The following is a 23,726-nucleotide window of genomic DNA, read 5'->3' as shown; positions in this document are numbered from 1 at the left end:
TTTAGCCCGCAACAATCACAAAAAAATCCCGCGTTTTTCTGGAGGGACTGAATATATACACGCATGAGCCATTTATATTGTAGCATTCTAAGACGGCTATTTATAGATATGGTATGGGTTTTAACACAAGCCCTTTCTCCAAGCGATAATGACAGGCCCACATTCCATGACATAAGTTTATCCCTCGAATTCTCTGTTACAGTGGAAATCAAATAATGAAATAATGCCTTTTCTCAATTTATTTTTAACCAACAACTTTTCAAGCGATGTAAGGGGGGGTTTACTTAGATTACTATGATTTGCTTTCACAAAACTTCTCAACTGAAGGTATTTAAAATAGTGTTTTTTATCAGTTTTAAATTTGGATTGTAACTCTTCAAAGGACATAAATGTGTCAGACTCTGATAGATATTGTTTTATTGTTAATTGTTTTAAGTCCAGCCGATGCCCATCGTTTGAAAGTTACGTCTGCCCTTCCTGGTACAAAGAGGTGATTGCCCCATATTGGGCTAAATTGTGACAAAATGTTTGGTTCTTTGAAGGCTTTACTTACATCATGCCAGACTTTAATCATATTTCAATCATAATCATATCCAATATAAGTATTGGATTTCTAGCTTGTTTCTGTAGGTTTTTTGCCCTGTCAGAATACATGAATAATGGGAGAGATAATTTTAAATCATGAGACTCCATTTTGACCCAATGTGGATTGTCTTTGCTTGAAAAGTAAAAGATGATAGTTGTTAACTGTGTGGCCCAATAGTAGAATTTGAAGTTGGGACATTTTAGCCCTCCACCATTGAATGGTAAATAGAGTAAGGAAAGACGAATCCTAGGCCTCCCATTATTCCATATAAAGCCCACAGTAATTTTTTTCAACCATATAAATAATTCAGGAGGAGGTGGCAGAGGAACATTTTGAAAAAGGTAAAGTAATTTTGGTAGTACATTCATTTTTAGAGTATTGACTCTTCCCATTATGGATATAGGCATGGTTGTCCATCTGTTAATTGAATCATGTATTGTTTTCATTAGATTTTCATAGTTAGTTTTAACAACCTGATTCAATACTGGAAAAATCTGGATACCTAAATAGGTAAAATTTTCCACTACTTTAAATTGAGTAATCTCACAAATAGGATTAATCCTTTCAGCTACATTTAATAAGAGAATGGAGGATTTAGTATTATTTACTTTATAACCTGATATTTTCCCAAACTCCTGAATTACTTTCACCACCGCCGGGATTGAGGTCTTGAGGTTTGTCAAAAATAAGATGACATCATCCACAAACAAAGAGATTCTGTGCTCGGTGGGTCCCACTGTAATTCCCGAAATTTGTGGATGGATGCGAATGGCTGTTGCTAAAGGCTCTATTGCTAGCGTAAATAGCAAGGGAGAGAGCAGACATCCCTGTCTACAACCCTTTTTAATTTTAATTTTAATTGGCTCTGAGAAACTTATTTGACATGATTTCCGCAGTCGGGTTATTATAGAGCATTTTGACCCATTTAATAAAGTTAGTTCCACATCCAAACCTTTCCAGAACATGAAGAAGATAGGGCCATTCGACCTTATCAAAGGCCTTTTCTGCGTCCAACGAAAGGAGCGCAGTATCTTGGGTATTTTCTTTAGACCAAATAACATTCAAAACCCTTCTTACATTGTGATAACCTTGTCTTCCAATTATAAACCCATTCTGATCCCTATTTATTATGTCCGGCAGGATTTTTTAAAGCCTTGTTGTTAAAGTTTACAAATGATCTTGAGATCAGAATTTAGTAAACTGATAGGTCTTAAGTTTTCTCTTTTATCAGGGGGTTTACCAGGCTTTGGCACCAAAGTAATTAGGGCATGATTCATGGAGGATGGTAGTTCGCTTTTTTCGAATGCCTCTGTAAACATATCTAATAGAGGTATTAGCAATTTATCTTTAAATTCTTTATAAAGATCAATAGGAATACCATCTGGTCCTGCTTGCTTACCAGAATTCATTCCATCAATTGCCTGTGATATTTCTACCTTATTTATTCCTATATTTAAATTAACCCTCGAACCGTCTGAAATAACTGGAATATTTAGCGCATTCAAAAAATGTTTTAAGTCATTACCATCGCGATTTCCTTTGGAATCATATAACTCCTGATAGTAGTCTTTAAATGCATTATTAATATCTCTAGGATCTGTAAGCGTTTTTTCCTGTGTTCTAATAGACGTAATTGGTGTTGATGATTCAAGTTGTTTAATTTGCCAGGCTAATAATTTTCCTGCGTTATCTCCTTGTTCATAAAATGACTGTTTTAATCTTAAAAGACTCGACGCAGCCCTAAAACTAGATTGTTTATCATATTCAGCTCTTAGTAACAGCAGTTCTTTTTTCAAATCTGTGTCATTTGTTTGATAAACCCTTTCCTGAATAGTCCTAATTTTAGTTTCTAATTCCAACCTATCCCTTCTAGCTTTCTTAGATTTATTGCCCGTGTAACTAATAATATGTCCCCTAAGAAACGCTTTAAAAGCATCCCATCTCACGCACGCTGACGTTTGATTTGTATTTATTTGAAAAAATTCTTCAATCTGATGTCCAATATACTTAATAAACTCTTCATCCTGCAACCATTTATGCTAGAAGCGCCATCTAGGTGGATCACATGTAAGTTTGTCATCTCTGTATATAAGACAACAAGGTGCATGATCTGAGACTACTATGCTGTCGTATAAGCAATCTTGGATTTTGGATAGTAGTTCTGATGAAATTAAGAAATAATCTATTCTCGAGTATGTGTGAAATGTTGCCGAATAGCATGAATAAACTTTGGTTTGTTGGTGCAATTCCCTAAAGATATCCAGCAATCTGAAATCTTTTATAAAGCTTTGTAAAGTCATCCTACAGTTATTATGTGATTGGTCTGTTCCTACGGATCTATCTATGCCTGGGTGAAGGGTACAATTAAAATCCCCTGCAATCACATAGCGCCCTGGTAGTGCTGAAAGTAAAAGGAATAAATCTTTATAAAACCCCGAGTCATCTAGATTAGGACCATATACATTAACCATGAACTATTAAATATCTGCCCTTCTTATCTTTAATAACATTTTTACATGAAATGGAATGGAATCATGGATCAGAGTCATAACTCCTCTTGCTCTAGATGTGAATGCTGCTGTAAATACACTACCCGGCCACCTCCTCCTAACCCTTCTCTCATCTTCCTCCACAAGGTGTGTCTCTTGCAGAAATATTATCTTAGAGTCCATATTTTTTAATTTAGTCATAACTTGTTTAATCTTCTTAACACGTTGTAGGCCCCTGCAGTTCCACGTAACAAACTTCAGGTTCAATGTTTGTGACATTTGAGATATATCAAAACTGTAAAATCAGGAAATATGTATTTACCTCATAAGATAGGATTCTTTCATGGAGAAGCGTAACCAACCCGGATATGAGAACATATATCCAACACCATGAACGCGAACTACCCCTCGTTACTTCCCCATATGGGTATCCCTCCCTCGACAGTACGTCTCCCTCATCGCATGTGGCCACTCCATACCCATTGAGGAGCAGCCTAACCACTCTTCTCTAGCCAAACCAGAACCCTTACTACCAATACTGTTAACTATTATTAACAATCAATTAACCTCTCTTGTTTCACCGCAAGTTTACACTCTTTGTACTCTTTCAATAACGCACAATAAGTGCGCCTCCATATCTATTCACCATGCCCTTGTGAGAAAAAAAACAAAAAAAAACTGAACACTTCAAAACTTCAGACATTTCGAATTATCTCAATATCAAAAATCTAAACAAGGACAGGTGTTTACCACACAGTGTACCTGGAAGTTTCTCGTTGATAAGAAAATAAAGAAAGAGTGTGGTTTAGTCCAAAGCTGGCAGTGATTCATCCTCTTCTGCTGCCTTATGAACTTTCTTCACAAACTCTCGTGCCGTCGCTGCTGTTGTAAAGGAATGAGTCTGACCCTTATAATTCACCAATAGTTTGGCCGGATGAGCCACTCCGTGCCGCAGTCCCAGTTTGCGTAACTCCGCTCGAACCGAATCAAACTGCTTCCGTAGTTGATGTAGTCCAGCTGCTGTATCCGGATATATCCGTACCTGTTGATTTTGGAACCGAATGTCACTTTTTGCTCGTGCTGCTGCAAAAATCACCTGTTTATCCTTGTAGTTGAGGAATCTCATTATGAGAGTGCGGGGTGGTGTGTTGTTGTCCTTCTTAGGTCCAATTCGGTGCGCTCGTTCTATGACAACTGCCCCTGTGCCGAGCATCTCCGGTAACCACCTCTCTAAAAACACACATGGGTCCTGTCCTTCAGCTCCCTCCGGCAGATTGACCAGTCTTTGATTGTTTCGTCTAGATCTTGCCTCAAGGTCCATAACTTTGTCTTCCAGTGCTTTCTCATTGGATTCCAGTGTGTTCACTTTAGCACGTAGGATTTCTATCACGTCTTCTGCATCAGAGATGCGGGTTTCCGTTTGTGATACTCGCCGGATACAGTCATTTATCTCTTTCCTCAGACCGTCAATAGACTCTACCACTTTGTCAAATCTAGAAGAAAATCCATTTTCATGGAGTTGACAGAGGACAGTATTTCGTCTAACTTGCTGTTTTCGACCACCGCTACCGGACTCTGATATGGAGGAAAACGCAATGGAAATTGATCGTGGACATGATTATTGGTCAGTTCCGAAGCCTGAATTCTTCCTCTTTATGATGCACCTTGCTTTGGGCCTCAAGCAGAAAGACCTGGCTCATCACTTCCATGTCCATCAGAGTACAGTGAGCCGCATCATAACCACTTGGGCGAACTTCCTCTATTTTCTTTTAGGTTCCGTGCAAATTTGGTTGCCGAAAGAGAGAGTATGAGCCTACCTGCCAGAGGAATTTGAGAATTTCCAAGGACTGTACCGAGCTCCGCTGCCAAACGCCTTCGTCTCTGCTATTACAGAGTGAGGTCTTTTCCAGCTACAAATCTCACTGCACCTTTAAGGCTTTGATAGGAATGGCACCTCATGGTGCAGTAACTTTTGTCTCTGGACTGTATACGGGGTCAATCAGTGACCGGGAGCTGTTCAAGCAATCAGGTATCATTGATGTCCTCTTTCCTGACATGGCCATAATGGTGAACAACATAATTGACAACCTGTGTTACGACCCCTGGCTCAAGGGAAGCAACAAAAACAAGGGACACACGCAAACCAAATATTAAGCTCAAGAAGATGTTTATTTACTTCTAAATTAAGGTAACATTAAATAATAAAACGAAAACAATCAAAGGATGTCACAATGTTTCTGTGTCATCAGTAACGTAAGTGTGTAAAGCAGAGTGCATGGTTGGAAATGTAATGTAATGTTGAGGCATAAATGCAGAAAACACATCAAACAAAACATAAAGTCCAACACCAAACAAAGTCCAAAAGCCAAAGTTCCCAAAGCTCTCCTTGGCTCAGCTGGAGATCTCTTTTTAAAGAAGCGCCTGAAGCACTGGTCACAGGTGAATCCAATAGACTGCTAATTTGTGGGAACAGGTACCAAGCAGCAATACTCGAGACCAACAGCAGAGGTCGTCACACCTGGTACCATGCAAAATCCACAGGCCTGCTTTTGTGACCAAGGGCACACAAATGTCTGTGGCCAGGCTCAGGGTGCATGTTGAAACTACTTTGTTGCTCAGCACACAAAGATGAACTACTTACAGTGATTTCAGACTGTGGTGATGTGGTTTCTCCACTGCATGGATCTTCATGTGTATCTTCAGGTGACATAATAGTGAAACTCTTTCCACACTGATCACACATGTGCGGCTTCTCTCTGCTGTGGATCCTCTCATGTGTTTTCAGATTTACTGACTGAGTGAATCTCTTGTCACACTGTGAACACTTGTAAGGTTTTTCTCCAATGTGGATCTTCTCATGTGTTTTAAGATGTGCTAACTGACTGAATCTCTTGTCACAGTGTGAACACTTGTGAGGTTTTTCTCCATTGTGAATTCTCTGGTGCTGTTTTAAATGGTTTGCTGTAGTAAAAGTCTTCTCACACTCAAAGCACATGTACTCTCTCACACCAGTGTTTCTCTTGTTCATATAAATAATACAGCAGTGAAAAACTCTTTCCACACACAGAACATGAATGTGGCTTCTCCTTTGTATGAACTCTCAGGTGTCTCTTCAGGTTTGATGCCCAGAGAAACGTTTTGCCACATTCATGACATGCGAACTGCATCTCTCCGGTATGAACTCCACTGTGAATCTCAAGACTTTGTTTTGTTGTGAAACTCTTCCCACACAGATCACACATGTGTGACTTCTCTCCAGTGTGAACTTTCATATGACTCTTAAGATGTCCTTTTTGTGTGAAGCTCTTCCCACACTGATCACATGTGAACGGCTTCTCTCCAGTGTGGATCCTCATGTGAAACTTAAGACTATGTTTGGAAGGGAAACTCTTTCCACACTGAGTGCAGATTGTAGATTTCTTGTCTCTTTTCTTTAAAAATGTCTTTTTACTCTTTGAGCGACTCAAAGGTTTTTCTCCAGGTTTGACATGGTTTCTCCTCCACTTCACTCAGTTCTTCACTCTCCTCCTTCACTTCCATCAGCTCTGAAATTACAAAAAAAGTTAATTTTCAGTTTATTAAAGTGATTCAAAATGAGGATTATGAAGTGAAAGAACATAAAAGTGAATCTTTATGTACTGAAGTAGACAACAACTGCTATGAAATATTCTGATCACTTTGATGCCTTTTTATATATTTATTATATGTCCCTGAAACAATTATTACATTTAAAACATTATAGACAAATCACTGTTGTGTTTGTCTGTAGTGTACTGTTTCTGTAGTAAGAACTATTAAATAACTTCTACATTTTATGAAAAATACAACTTTATCGGTAACTATAAATCAGCTTTTGCTTAGGTCAAGCTTAAAACCCTGTCAGCCATTCTGGAAGGTGAATTTACTTGATACTGTTTGGTGTTTACTGATATTACTATTTTTTTTATTTTGAAACATGTCTAAAATGTTGGTTACATTGTTGCAAATTTTGAACCAGATATAAAATAAATGTAAAATAATATGTATTTTGACCTGATGTTGACAATCAATTTGAACATTTTTCAAATCTCACTTTACTGACCATTTATTGAATATTAGATTAACTGCATATCTAAATGTGTAGCTGAATCTTTCCAACATGAATGTTGTTCAGCATCACGAACGAATGAATGAAGAATAAACACCAACCTCTTTGTTCTTCAGTATCTTCAGTGTGTTTCATTCTGCAGTGTTCTGGATCACTCATGTTCTCTCTGTCCTCTTTAATAAACTCCGTCTTTACTGGTTTCAGCTCTTCCTGATGCTCCTTTAATGGGAATATCCCAGCATTTATTGATGCATTCCAATGGGAGCAGCTTCACTGATGATGTGACTGCTGTGGGAGGAGCTTCACTGATGATGAATCCCAGTGTGGGAGGAGCTGATCTGCCAAAATAAAAATATATCAGTTACGGGGTTTGTTTTATATATATAAATGATAACCGAATATAATGTAGCAAAATTATTCCAAATATGGATAATGGTAAGAAAAACAGATAAAAGCACAAAGACAAAAATAATTGTTCATATTTGAGGTCCACAAATCCTCTCCATCCTTGACAGCAATGAAATGAGCTTTAAGTGTCAATTTACAGCAGATCTGAAGACATCAGCATAATAAACGAGGTGAAAACAGGAACTATTGACATGAAATAAAGAGTGTTTTCAGCAGTTTCTCTGTTAATATTGATGATCCTCAGACTATCAACACTCATTCACCAAGACATTCAGATCATCTCACTTTGCTGTTAAAAAAAGTGTTTGCTGTTAGAAACTGATTATTGAAGTCAGGATATATGAGAAAAGACTATAAAACTGCTCTATTGAAAGACAATACTGTTATTTCTCACAACATGACATGGATAAAACACCAATAATTAGTGATGTGTCGTTCTTGAACGATTCATTCATTTTGAACGAATCTTTAATGTGAATCAGGAAGAACGAGTCGTCTCGGGGGGTGATTCGTTCAGTTGCGCATGTGCAATATTCTACAGGTTCTGTACTGCTAGAAGTAGTTCACCTGATGATTCAATTGATTAGTTCATTTCATGAGTCTTTCGGGTTTTGAGTCGTTCCTTAATCACGTGACAGACCCATACACTATGCTGTGTGACCCAAGCACATTATATTTCTTAGTAAATAACTTTAACTCTCCAGTTTTGTTTGAGTTTGTGTTACAACTGTTAAAGCTGAGGTTACCATAACCTTGATGTTTTAAACTAACATTAATAATTCAAATTCAAAATGTTATTTGCTTTTAATTTATGTCATTATGTCCTTTTTGAGCAATCTTCTTATACATGTATTAGACCAATATGTCAAGTCTGCCTAGGAAAAGCAATTATTATAACAGCAAACTCAAAATTTGAGTAAAAATGAACAAACTAGGCTATAAATACTTTGCTATATAATAATATAATAATCCAAGCCTACAATACATAGTGTTTATTTACAGATAGACAGTCAAAAAAATAAATTAATCAATATTTTATTTATAACAGGGCTTTATTTATTTATAATAACACACCACAGATCCTCAAGAAACAGTAACAAAAACAGTAACAGAAATGTCAGAAATAGTGTATGGTTCTGTCACGTGTTTAAGGAACGACTCAAAAACCCGAAAGACTCATGAAGAGAACTAATCAATTCTCTTACCGGCTCAGACTGCATTGGTTTAGCATGGGACTGCCTGTCACGTCATTAAGGAATGACTTAAACCCGAAGACTTGTCAGACAAGAGGTGAGGTGAGCTTAATCAGCTTATCATAAACTGAAGACCCAGGTAATGAATTAATCATTTCTGAATCTTATAGCATTGTAGTTTTGTATTGTTTGTAGTGGGATCAACGTTTGCATAAGTAGTAGATGTGTTGGGGAAGTAACACGTAACATTTTAATGACATTTTGCTAAAATGAACGAAATGACTCGAAAAAAGATTCGTTCATTTTGTTGAACGAGACTCAAAAGTCCGAGTCAGTAAAATGATCCGAACTTCCCATCACTACCAATAATACAAAAACAAACACTAATGACACTCATCTTCATCAACCACTGCTGCTTAATAACCATGAATTAACTATAACTATGAAACATGGTTTGATTTTATGATAACATTCATTGTAAAAATAAAGTTAAAGTAATTAGATCTTTAACATCTAACAGTTGTATGTGCAGAAACTGAAAACTACCCCTCGTCTCAAACTCACAAATCCTGCTGGAAAGATCTCACTTTGAGAAAAACTTTAGAAATTTTAGATTTCTACTTAAACTATTTGCAATTTTTGTAAAGCTTTCATTCACTGAATGGACATCATTGCATAAGGAACTACTTTGTCACTTTCTGGAACATGTTTTTTATTAATATGGTCATTTATCTAAAACTATTATAAATGTTTTGCTTTTAATTTAGTATGATGTTGTTATTAAACAGTGTTTTGTTTTGTTTCTGAATGAAATCGGGTGAATCAATGATTTAGTGGTGCACTCATAAAGAGAGCCATTTACTTCTTTCCTGAATGAATCAGCCGTTTGAATGAATTGAATGATTGGAAAGGACTCAGTAACTCACTCATTTAGACATTTACTTCCACCTACTGGCAGTTTTAGATTCTTTTTTAGGGTAGTGTCTGATAACATGTTCTCCCACCAGAAGCGATTTTGTAACAAGTTGTGTGTGGCTGTGATACCTGGATGACCGGAGCTGAGCAGATCGTGAACGTGATGGAGTACCGTGTTACGTAGTGGTGCTGGGACATAAGTGCGATCAGCTGGGCAAGTTGCTGGAGGAGGGGATTGTTCATTAGCTTTTGTGATCTCAGTCATTATGTCCCACTGGACTGGGGCTACAAGTAGAGATTCAGGAATGATAGATTCGGGAGCGATGGGTTGTTCTGAGCTTTTGGTCTGTCGTGATAAGGCGTCAGCTTTAGTGTTCTTTGACCCAGGCCTGTATGTGACTTTAAAGTTGAATCGTGTGAAAAACATGGCCCGCCTGGCTTGTCTTGGATTCAGACTTTGGCTGCACGGAGGTACTCTAAGTTTTTATGGTCGGTAAGTACAGTGAATTGATGCTGAGCCCCCTCTAGCCAGTGCCGCCACTCCTCCATCGCCGCTTTCATGGCGAGGAACTCCCGGTCCCCCACGTCGTAGTTGCGTTCAGCAGCAGACAGTTTACGAGAATAAAAGGCACATGGATACATTTTTCCAGGGTCACCCTGGCGTTGTGACAGGATCGCACCTATGCCTGTGTTGGATGCGTCGACCACGACAATGAAGGGAAGTTCTGGATTAGGATGGTGGAGAATGGGTGCTGTCGTGAAACGTTCTTTTAACTCACAGAATGCTTGATCGGCTGCCGGTGTCCAGCTTAAGTGGGTGGATGTGCATTTGGTCATGGCTGTGAGAGGTGCGGCCACGCTGCTGAAGCCTCTAATGAATCGTTGATGGAAGTTGGCGAAACCCAGGAAACGTTGTAACTCCTTTAGCGTACGGGGTTTGGGCCACTCGAGCACGGCTTTCACTTTTCCGTCATCCATAGCCACTCCGTCTTGACTAATGACGTACCCCAGGAATGACGTGGAAGTTTGATGAAATTCGCATTTCTCAGCCTTGGCATACAATTGGTGCTGGATGAGTTGTTGGAGGACTGCTCTGACGTGTTGAACGTGTTCGGTGAAGGAGGTAGAGTAGATTAGAATGTCATCGATGTATACTATGACCCAGCGGTTCAGCATGTCCCGGAAAACATCATTGATAAACGACTGGAAGACAGCTGGACTGTTGGACAGGCCGAACGGCATCACAAGGGTCTCGTAGTGGCCGGAGGTGGTAGAGAATGCTGTCTTCCATTCGTCCCCCTCACGGATGCGTACGAGATTGTAAGCAAGATCGAGATCGAGTTTGGTGAAATATGTAGCTTGTCTTAATTGTTCCAGGGCAGCAGGTACAAGAGGCAATGAATAATGAAACTTAAAGGTGATTTCATTCAGAGCCCGATAGTCAATGCAAGGTCTTAGTCCCCCATCTTTTTTTTTTACGAAAAAGAAGCCTGCAGAAGCGGGTGAGGTTGATGGCCGGATGAAGCCCTTAGCTAGCTCCTCTTCTATGTAGGCTTTCATTGAGACTGTGACAAGGGAAATATTCTGCCCTTAGCGGGCGTAGTTCCAGGTAACAGATCAATAGCGCAGTCACTGGGGTGATGTGGCGGTAATTCAGTGGCTTTTCTTTTACTGAAAGCGATGGTCAGGTCGGCATATTCGACAGGAATGTTGAGTTTTTCGGACTCACCCTCCGTGAATTCTACTGTTCGGACAGGCATGGGAATTATGGGCTGAAGACAGTGTTCATGGCAGTGATCGTCCCAGTGCAGAATTTCTCCCTCTTTCCAGGATACATGAGGATTGTGGGTGCGAAGCCAGGGTAAGCCCAGAATGATGGGGTTGTTAGGTGAAGGTATGATGTAGAAATGGATTATCTCTTGATGCAGTGCTCCAACTTGAAGTGTGAGTTCTTGGGTGATGTGAGCCACTTTGCCCCTGCCGATGGGTTTTCCGTCTAGAGCTTCCACTGTTAATGGAGAATGATATCTGGTTAGCTTAATGTGGTGGGCTTGTGCAAAAGAGTCCGACATGAAGTTCCCAGCGGCCCCTGAGTCCAGCAGGGCATGAGTGGAAATGACTTGACCGTTGATGGTAACTTGAACGGGGATTTTCAGAGAATTCAATGGATAATCATAGTGAGGGGAAGAACTCGCCGATCTGGAGCTTGAGGTGCTGGGGCAAATGGGGCAGTTGCTCTTGTAATGTCCAGCCTGACCACAATATAGACACAGATGTAACTGTCGCCGTCGTTCTCTCTCCTCGGGTTGTAATGGAGTATAACCCAGCTGCATTGGTTCTGAACTGGAACTGGCAGTCGTGATGCTTCGGGTAGTGCGGCGAGAACGGAGCAAATTGTTGATATGGATAGCCAGCTCGATGAAGGAGCTCAGTGACTGACCCTCGTCATGGCAAGCAAGCTCAGCCTGTAATTCCAAGGAGAGACCCCGACGAAAGAGTAACTTTAACGTATTCTCAACCCAGGTGGTTTGAGCTGCAAGCGTGTGAAACTGAAGTGCATATTCCACAGCCGTGGATTTGCCTTGACTCAAGGAGCGCAGTTGTTCTCCTGGATTCTGACCTCCCGCTGAGTGTTCGAACACCTCTCGGAATCGTTGCAGGAACTCCGTAAACGTGGTGAACGCCGTGCCATCCTCTCTCCAAATGGCCGTGGCCCAGTCTAGCGCTTTGCCTTTGAGCAGGGAGCAGACGAAAGAAATGCGGCTGGAGTCTGTGGGGTACAGAGAAGGCTGTTGGTTTACATACAAAGAGCACTGCAAAAGGAACCCCTTACATTTTTCTGTTGTGCCGTCAAACTTTTCAGGGAGAGCTAATCGTGGATTCACAGCAGGTGGACTGGGCGTTGGCGTGGTAACTGGTGCTGCGGCCTGCAGCGTGGCAGCCTCGGTGGGAGTGAGGCGCAGGCCCTGTAATGTCTTCACCAACTCTTCAGTCAACGAGTTGAGTCATGATAGCTGATGGTGATGCATGGCGAGTTGGCTGGCTTGTACGGATAATTCAGTGGAAATCTGTGCAAGAGCTGCTGGATCACAGGATGATGAAGTCTTCTGTAATGATGGGTCAGTGGAGAGTGGATCCATTAGCAGTCTTTATTAAAACACAGTATAAACAAACAGGGCAAAGACAATACCATAGTCGGGGACAGGCAAGGGTCAGGGCTGGCAGCAAGAATCATAAACGGGTCACAGGCAATGGTCGAGACAGGCGGCAAGCAAACACAGATCAGAGTCCAGGCAAGGTTCAAGGTAGGCGGCAGAGGTTCTCAGGAGATAAACAGTCCAGGTAGCAACGGGTAAACAGTCCACAGAAATAACGCTCAGAAATGATCACCTTAGCAAATGTAATGTAACGAGATGTGTGAAGCTCTTAAATAGTGTGTGTGTGTGATGTGGTGCAGGTGCATGTGTAATCAGTCCCAGGAATGAGGGCCTATGGGAAATGTAGTCCGAATGTGAAACAGTCAATATTCCGGTGATGGCTCCCTCCGATGGTCCGGAGGACGAGTCGAGGGAGCCTCATTTATGACAATCACAGTGAAGCCCAAAATACTCTTTAATTTTCATTTTAAATCTTTATTCTTTGCCACTATCCTTCAAACCACCAGGTTTCACCACCACTCAGTTGTCAGCAAGAAGTTTTTAATCATTTAAAATATAATGAAATTTAGTATGATCTCTTTTTCTTTTATATATTTTTAAGTACAGAAACATTTTATTTTCACAAAAGTAATTTGAAACATTAAACAGACACATTTCATTTAGTGGGTTTTCTATTTAAAATCACTTTTGTACATTTCATTTGATACAGACACTAGAGTTTGATGTCTCGATTTTAACCCTATAAAAACAAACACAGTAACTGATTTATTTTTGATTTGGGCAGATCTGAGGGCTGTTTCATAAAACAAGATTAGAAAACAAGCCAGGCTTATTTTACTTAGTCAGACTTGTTGTCAGTGAATTCTGTTTCATAAAACAAACTTAAATTAGTTCAAACTCAGTTACTCTGGCAACTTATGCTGGGAAACTAGCCTGGTCTGGAGCAGGCTAACTGTCAGGCTAAGCTGAGCTTCTTCTAACACTGACCAATAGGAACGCAATGATATTACAGCTGACTCTCTCACATACAATTATTTGACTTTATATATATATATATATATATATATATATATATATATATATATATATATATATTGGTGTAAGTTTAAGACATTTTTATTATTTTAATATTTTATTAAAAGGTAAGTATGGTGAGAAACAAAACATTTAAAGAGAAGTAATTTCTTAAAAATTAAAGGCGCTCTAAGCGAGTAACTTCCTGTTGACGTTCGAAGTGTTGTCAAACAGAACAGAGGCTAGCTAGACCCCCCCTCCTACTCCTCCTGGCCCTCCCCTCCGTGCTTCCTGAAACAGTCATGAACGCGCATTTAAAATGTAAGTAGCTTGCGTATTGACGCTGCTTGTCGGTTATTGGCTGGAGCATGTTTATTATGTTAAGTGGTCCAGGCTGCACCAGTTTGTTTTTATTGCAGTTTTCGGAGCTTGTGGCGACTACAGAGACCGCGTTTTTTTACAGTCTGTTCAGGGGACAGGCAGCTAGCGCATAGTGAGGAGATGTTTGCGGTATGTGACAAAAAAAAAATTGGGCCTAAAAACGCGTCAAACCGCTTAGAGCGCCTTTAAGTGTTATATAGCCCACTGAATCATTCTCAGACTTAATGCTGACAACAATGGAAAGCACTTGGGAGAGAACTGTCAGGAGTCTTATTTCTTAGCACAGAAGAGTAAGAGGATTACCAAATCATTGTTTTAAGTGTGAAAATATAGCAAAAGTAACACAGAAATTCAAAATCAATAGACCTGTGACAAGGCCCCTGAAACAATCAGGCCTTCATTTGTAAGCTTTCATTAAGTGATGAGTGATTTTTTTGCTAGACAAAGAGCAGGAGAAATACCAAGTGAGTGTTTCAGCCAGCAAAAGCTATGAAAAGAGTGACAGAGTAAGATGCAGCCTGCAGAAGTGACATGCATGGATGTTGTCCACACTGGAACTACCCACTGTAGTCAAAGCACAATAAAGTCTGCTAGCCTTTTCCAAGGCCCATATTTAATCTATACTCTGGACTCATATATATATATATATATATATATATATATATATATATATATATATATATATATATATATATATGATTAGGACACTTTTTGCTATTGAAATGACTGGGAAAAAGTGTCCTAATCAACCTGAATTTTATATATATATATATATAGGTTTTCCTTTCTTACTGGCTAAATGTTTTGTGCCCAATATTTAATTAGATTGTTTTAAAATATATGAATACATTTCTCTCTGGTTTTGTTTGGCAGCAGTAGTACTCTTTATGGTTATTAGAAGAGCAGAAATTAAAATCACAAAATTAAAAATAATATGCAGACTACATTTTTATTGGTAAGATGAATCTAAACTCAGTAAATGGCCTACAGTATAGTGATTTACCCCATTACAATAGTCCATTTACAGTTACTATCATAAAAATACACTTACTTGTAGGTTTGAAAGTGTACATAAGGCACATTTAATGTCCACCATCAAATAATTTAGCGAAATATATATTTAAGAATTATTGCGCTTCTATTGCGTCCCGTCTGTTTAGCGCGCATGCGCGCAGCAGCGCTCGTTCACTGTGAAGTTTAGCCGCAAAATGGAAATATTTGCATGACTTTTTAACATTTACAGATGGAGAATAAACTTGTGAAAAGTAAGTTATGCACTGAGGAAAACACCATGTCTCAAACGCATAAAATAGCACAAAATGTATGCCGTTTCCTATGGTGGATCGATTTGATCCATGATCGACCTCTAGGGCTGCTTAAGAAAAGCGTGCACGCGAAATTATCTTGACTAGGTGAACCTGGATCGAATTAGCGGGACTGCGTGAACTTCAATTACCTTTTATGAAACCGTTTTAGCCCGAACTCATTTGTTAGGTTAATTCAAGTCAGGGTTTTGGAGTTTAATCCTCGCTTTTCTTAGCATCTTTTATGAAACAGCCCTATGTTCCTCCAGCCAATCTGCTGTTCAGTCAACAAAGCCCCGCCCACTGCAATTTACTTAATGAAGCTCCTTCCATAGCAGTCACATCATCCGTGAAGCTCCTCCCACTGCAGTTCATCAATAAATGTTGGAATATTCCCATCAGATGAGCATCAGAGCACCAGGAAGAGTTGAAAACTGCAAAGAACATGAGTGATCCAGAACCTGCAGAATGAAACACACTGAAGATACTGAAGAACAAAGAGGTTGGTGTTTATTCTTCATTCATTCATGATGCTGAACAACATTCATGTTAGAAAGATTCAAACACTTCTGCACATTTAGAGAAACAGTTAAACTATGAAATTATTTTCTAACAAAAGATCAGTAAACGGAGGTTTGAGAAACTTTCATATTGATTGTCAACATCAGATCAAACTAAATATTTTACATTTTCATACCTGGTTCTCAATTTGCAATTGTGTTACCAGAATTTAGCCATTTTCAATATAGTTTTCAACACTGTTCAACTGTCCAGAATGGCTGACAGGATTCTGAGTGTAACTTGAGCTAAATCTCTTCTTACAGTAACTTTGGTAACAGGGTTGATGAATGCATCATTCATGTGTGTAAAAACTGAGACAATGGATTGAGTTTATATTCTTGTCCTCCCATCATGCTGTAGAAAGAGCCCATATGATGTCACTTCCTGGGCGTTTTTAAAATGAGGAAAATCATGTCAGAAGTAACAGGGTTGAGTGAATCATGTAGGACACTGATAATAACACATTTAAAGATGCAGTCAGTCTGGACTTTGAGCATGTGAACTTTCTACAGACACGGCAATGGTCGAAATATGACATGTGATATATTTTTAAAAACATAAATAACAAATAATAATCACTCCAAAATTTGAAAATATTCAATCTACTCTACTTTACTGCAAAATTCACTTGATCTTGTGTTTCTGGTGTCCCACATTTACATGCGTATGAATGGCAGTTTGTGTAAGTCTACTGTGACCGGCCCTTAATAATTACACAGTTTTTAGGAAAATAAATTAAATATCAATCTAAAAGTTGATGTCAAAATATGGCTGTTAATATCACATTAGATCATTTGGACACAGTCCTCTCTTATAATGGTGACATGCATTTCCTGTAAAGCTGCAAGTGAAAATTGTAGAATTTTTTAAAAACTAAGACATAGATTTTAAAAGCAATTTAAAATGCAGTTAATTTCTCAACATGACATGGATAAAACATATCACAAGTTCTTAAGTTCATTACAACAATGGTTTGCTCAAAGCATAAATCTAAGCATAAGAAATGTATACCTGCCTGAGGTATATTTTTTTATGTAAAATGAACTTATTTTTATGTTATATTACTTTACTTAAGTAAAAAAATAATTCCAGCAAGTTCAGGCAGCCGAAACCTAAAATTGTGGTAATTTTGGTGACATATGATGGTATAAAAACATCAAAACAGCAATATCAATAGCCAATATATGGCTGTAGTACACAACAACTGCATATAGGATGAAACTTAATTTAACGTAATTTTAACCACAATTTTAGGTTTTGGCTACCTGAACTTGCGGGAATTATTTTTTACTTAAGTAATATAACATAAAAATAAGTTTATTTTACATAAAAAATATGCCTCAGTCAGGTATATATTTCTTATGCTAAGATTTATGCTTTGAGCAATTGATGTTATGTATTTTTTGTTATTTTTAAATTGTCTTCTAAATGTCTAATTGTGTAATGGGCATGATACATGTTTACCTGTCAAATAAAATGTTATACTTTATTCATTCAGAACTCTGCATCAAAATGATCTGAATGTTTTATAGCAGTTGTCTATCACAGGAAGTCTCAATTTTATGACCTTTCACTTCATATTTCTCTCTTTAAATTATTTTGATAGTACTGAAATTTAAATGACTTTCTTTCGTTTCAGAGCTGATGGAAGTGAAGGAGGAGAGTGAAGAACTGAGTGAAGTGGAGCAGAAACATCATGACAAACCTGGAGAAAAACCTTTGAGTCACTCAAAGCCTGAAAAGACATTTTTAAAGAAAAGAGACAAGAAATCTACAACCTGCACTCAGTGTGGAAAGAGTTTCTCAAAGAAACAACATCTTGAGCTTCACATGAGAGTTCATACAGGAGAGAAGCCGTTCACATGTGATCAGTGTGGAAAGAGTTTCTCAACCAAACAAAATCTTCAGGTTCACATAAGAGTTCATACAGGAGAGAAGCTGTTCACATGTGATCAGTGTGGGAAGAGTTTCACACAAAGAGGAAATCTTAAGGAACACATGAGAGTTCACACTGGAGAGAAGCCACACACATGTGATCAATGTGGGAAGAGTTTCACACAAAAAGGATATCTTAAGGTTCACATGAGAGTTCACACTGGAGAGAAGCCACACACATGTGATCAGTGTGGGAAGAGCTGCACGCGATCATCAAACCTTAAAGAACACATGAGGATCCACACCGTAGAGAGACCGTTCACATGTGATCAGTGTGACAAAACATTTAGTTGGGAATCAACCTTCAAGAAACACCTGAGAGTTCATACAAAGGAGAAGCCACATTCATGTTCTGTGTGTGGAAAGAGTTTTTCACGGCTGTCATATTTAAATGAACATGAGAAAATACACACTGGTGTGAGAGAGTACATGTGCTTTGACTGTGAGAAGACTTTTACTACAGCAAACCATTTAAAACAGCACCAGAGAATTCACACTGGAGAAAAACCTTACATGTGTTCACAGTGTGACAAGAGATTCAGTCAGTCAGTAAATCTGAAAACACATGAGAGGATCCACACTGGAGAAAAACCTTACAAGTGTTCACAGTGTGACAAGAGATTCATTCAGTCATCATCTCTGAAAAAGCATGAGAAGATCCACAACAGAAGCGGCACACGTGTGATCAGTGTGGAAAGAGTTTCTCTTTTAAAAATCAGCTGAAGATACACATGAAGATCCATGCAGTGGAGAAACCACATCACCACAGTCTGAAATCATGATAAGTAGTTCATCTTTGTGCTCAGCAACAGTGTCTCTTCTGTCTAAGTTTAACAGTCAGATATCTCCACATATAGTTGGCGCTGTTGCTCTGTGGCTGCTGTTGAATTATCTCATTCATTCATTTATTCATAGTTATTTTTCAATATGTGTTCTTGTCTGTACTTGTGTGAAACATCATCAGTCTCTGCCCAAGTACTGTTCCGATTCAAAGTTCGCATCTACCCAAGTACAGTTCAAATCCCTGGATGTGTTCTTGATCCGCCCCTTTTATCGAGGATGCATCGAGAGGTGACTTGTGCGGACTTGAGACAGCCAGCTATCCCAGAATGCATCGCACACTAACCAGCAAGCGTCAGTAGTAAAACAGAAAACCTGTGTAATTCAAACATAACTACAGTTATTATGTCATATGTAGTTTAAAGAGTTTTTCAGGTAAGAATATACTGGTTTAAAGCTCAAATTTGTGGTTTATTTTTAAAAGTAGTGCCTATTTGGAGTTTGGGTGCTCATGTACCCCGCCGAGACCAGCCTAACCTCGGCTAATCCTTCTGACATTTGCCACTGGTTCTGATGTTTCTGTAGTGGTTAAAGATGAGATATAATTAATCTTTTGTAATTTTAACAGGTGATCTTTGGTCTCATGAATCTATAATTTGAACTAAAAGTGAAATCTCATAACTTTATATAGTTAGGCGTTATAGTTTATTGTTGTGGCCTACTTGAGCACTGACTTTGTATGTTTGACTGAATCATTTGCTATATTGTAGCTGCTTATACTTTCATAATGGCTATTATTGACCATTAAAACTGACATTTAACAAAAAGAGTCAGGGTTGTGTTTTATATTTGAAGTGTTACAAGCTCTCCTAGTCTATGGTTGGGAGACAGTAAACAAGATTAAGTTAAATTAGAAAGAGAAACAAAACCAAAGAATATGGTGGTTTCCCTTTAGTCCTCTGCCCCAGAAATGTGAATGAGCCACTCATTTATATAAAATTTATTTTAATTATGCAGGGAAAATGGAAGCAAACAGTTGTCCAAAACAACAAACAAAAGAATGACTAACTGTTAGAATGAAAACTAAATAACCTATGCAGGTAAAAGAAATACACAACATAGGCTTCTCTCCCTGACTAACCAAAAACAGGCATAAACATTACAAAAGAAAAGTGGCACCCCTCCAACAGCTCCCTTTAACATAAAATGTATTTAATATAAGAAAATACAATAACTTTTAGTTACCAAAACAATGTTAGAAAGAAAAAAAGAAACCACTTCCTGGTAACGATAGGCCTCAGGGACAAGTTCGTATGCTAGTAACACTGCAGACTTGACCATGTCATAGTCAAAAGAGCTTTCTATAGGTAGAGATGAGCAAACTTCCTTTTCCTGTAAGGCTACACTGGAGTAATAAAGCCCACATATCCTTCGGCCACCTTAATTTATTAGCAATACATCTGAATGCAACAAAGTAAGTCGACTTCTGTTTCTCTGAATGGAGGCACAAGTCTTATATACTTACTGTCATTGAAATTATCACTAGAGGGTGCATGCGAAAAATCATCTCAGGTTACGTATGTAACCATGGTTCCCTGAGAACAGGGAACGAGACTCTGCGCTGATTGCGCTTTGGGGAACGTCACGTGACAGCGCGGAACATCAAGCAACCATACCGATCTGGCCGTCCCCGACTCTGCATCATCAGTATGTCAGTATGCTCTAGAGTGGGAGGGCAGAACTGGAGATCAGGATGACAACTTCCAGGTGGAGTAGGATTCAGATCCACAGAAGCGATGGAGGGCGTATTTTCACTCCGGTCTGCATCCACACTCAGGTTAGGAGTGACCCCGGTCCAAGTCATACAGTCTGCTACTGGAGTGCAGGACAGTAGCGGTGTTCTTTGTGCTTCCGTTGCTGCTGTTTGCGCCTCTCTCAACTGCATTACAACCGTCGTGTGGGTCTGAACAAGTTGCTTGTGAGTGTTAAGTGAGTGACAGTAAAGATTCTGTACAGTTATTGTTCTAATAATACGAAGCCATAATGTTACATATCTTGGTCAATTCTTTCCAGCTGCTTTCCAGCTTAACCTTTTATTGATAAAGCTGATCTTGTGCTGTACAATCACAGTGCTGCTGTAATCAATCATGTAAATCTAACTCAGAGATTGGGCTCTAGATGAGTTCAATAATGATCATATGAAAACATAACCAACACCACCTGATCATCTTTTCCATTTGTTTGTCTGGATGTTATAACTCAGTTAAAACAGCCTAAACCAAAATTTTATTTTAAAAAGTTAAGGGACAAGAGCCCAACTAAAGCAAACGCTGATCTCCATGACGGTTACTTAAAAATTGTGATTTTCTCTTTTGGTGATTCTGCTTGTTAACATCAGGTATCTTCAATAATGGTCAATCATCACTGTTAATCACTTAATTAACTCATTAACTTTAACACCGCTTCAGTGTTCATTTAACACTCTTATATTAACACTTTAACACTCAAGTATGGTCTCACATATACTCCCCGGAGAGTTAATTTAACACTGCAGTTTTTGCTGTGTAGTTATAATTGCACGATATAGTTGAAACATTAACACATTAAAATCATCTGATAATCATACAGTAGTTAACATGAACCCTTTGTAAGCGACGTATTACCATTACATCATGGGCGTACGGGACACCCCCGCAGCCCCCACCCTATGGTGGGCCCCGTCAGATTTATTATTTAGCTTTTGCTTTTTTTTTTTGAACTAAACTCAATTTACTAAAGATAAAAATAAAGCATCCAACTGAAGCCCAAAAATGCAAGCAGAATACCATAGAAAATAGTGCTAAATTACCACAAAAGGGGGAAAAATTCACTGTTGTTTCCATCGCCGTTTGTAAGGTAGCCAAGACAACAGCAAGCTTTGATGCGCTGTACTACTGTGTTATTGTTAGCGGTCGTGTGCCGAGACAAATAAATGTGTTCGTTCTTTGCTGAGATATTATTATTATTATCAGGCCTATTATATTGCCCAAACGTAAATATCCTAGCCAATAAGTCTAGAGGTAGGCTATTTCTTTATTCTTTTACTGTAAATACATGAATTTAGTTTAGGCATATATCATTTGATGCAAAATGATGAAATATATTGTTAGACCAAAACATATCAATTAATTAAGTAATAAACACATGTATTTAAGAAATTTAATAAAAACAGAAAGACGTCTATTGCTTCAGCCTTGTTCAAAGGCCGCGGAAACATGAGTTTGTTTTTTACGCAATCCATTCCACACCCGACGTTCTTGGTTTTCTTCCTGTTTATTAAATATAGGCAATTGGTTGATGAAACATTGATTGAAATTAAGATACAATTTCTACAAAACGAAATTCGTTTTAAAGAAAGACTTACTATAAAACAAAACTTAATGAAGTGGTCAAACTCATGTCTGACCCGCTACATTTGTCTCCCGACATTGCGCATCCGTCATGCTATTCCCTTTTCATATTTAACATTGGTGACATCTTAAAAAGAAATTATATTAGGCTATAGCCCAATATTTAAATATGAAACTAAATTGGTTACATTTTTATCCCTTTGGCCGACGAAAGCGTCGGCGCATTCTGATGGATTTTCTCCTCATGACAGAAACAACTTAAAACAGGCCTTCCGTCATTTTTGGTGATAGCCTACATGTAGCACACGTGACCTACAATATGCATAAATCACTTTCTAATACCTTGGACCAGATCAGAAGTCTACGTTCACTCTTGAGCCAGCGTTGCAGCAAGACAAGTGAAATGACGACAGGAGACAGAACTATAATTAAAATCTAAGTGGTTTTCTTTCTTGTATCAAAATGTTTTGTTGGGGGAAAAAAAACAACAACTGGAAACCCCCAGTTTCTGTTAAACAAAACAGAAAAAAACAACAGTACAATTCACAAAGGAACCCTTTTTGTTGAACTTCTTGAAATAAAGCTTTTATACCCCTGTGACTCTGTGTATTATTTAATAATGTAGTTGATTATATCATATTTATATATATGTTATTATATTATATTAGTTTAGTTATTTAATTGGTCTGTTATTCTTTAATTAGCTTTAGTATTCTTAATTTACTCAGCTATAAACCAAACCGATTTAGAAATTAAACTATGTATCTTTAAACCACCTTTTCTCATATAAAATGGTAACCAATTCAATAACCTTTGTGTTTTCTTTTCAGAACAATTCCAATAAAAAGAAATAACAGCAAATGGGACAATGTTCAAGAAAAATGTCCCATGACACAGATTCAGAATCCTTTTCAATCAATTGTCTTTGCTGGAAATGACTCAAGCAAATTAAACAGGACTTTAGCTCAGTTCAGTGTCCTGTTTCAGTGTTCAGTAAAGAACACAGATAAGCAACTCCAAGATGAAAAAAATTGTGCAAAGGAAAAAAAAAAAGGAAAAACAGTTCCTGTTCACAGAATAGGTATGATCCTACCACTTCGAAGAAACAATTGAAATGTTGTTCAAGCTCGAGAAAACCAGGTTGGCCCGCCAGTTTCCACCAATGTTGAGCACTCCTCGTTGATGGCAGAAACGGTTCTAACTTAGAACTCCAAGAAACTCCTCATTCAGTTTCAAAGAGATGCAGAAGGACCGGAACATCAAGAGAGAAAAAGGAGAAGGGAAAAAACAAAAACAACAAAAGGGGGAAAAAAAACCCGACCTTGCAAAGACAAGGCAGAAAAATCACAATTAATTCCCATTTAACAGCATTAACATTTCAAATGATCATTTTCAGCACAATAAATGCTCTAAAATGCATCAATACACATTTCTCAATACTTATTTCTCTCTTTTATCACATTTCTTAACATAAATATAACTATATTAATGGAGAATACCGTCTTAGTGATGTATGTGCACTCCTT

The 23,726-nt window shown here is 38.4% G+C and overlaps 1 pseudogene; it reads left to right on the top strand.

Annotated features, from left to right (window-relative positions):
* Nucleotides 1–23,726, top strand: part of LOC137005239 (uncharacterized) — a 615,607-nt pseudogene that overhangs the window by 12,714 nt on the left and 579,167 nt on the right.

The sequence above is a fragment of the Chanodichthys erythropterus genome, chromosome 3 (genome assembly GCF_024489055.1).
Source record: "Chanodichthys erythropterus isolate Z2021 chromosome 3, ASM2448905v1, whole genome shotgun sequence".
In the NCBI taxonomy this organism is placed as follows: Eukaryota; Metazoa; Chordata; class Actinopteri; order Cypriniformes; family Xenocyprididae; genus Chanodichthys; species Chanodichthys erythropterus.
Note: the sequence above shows the minus strand (reverse complement) of the source record. Positions and strands in the feature narration are given on the sequence as shown.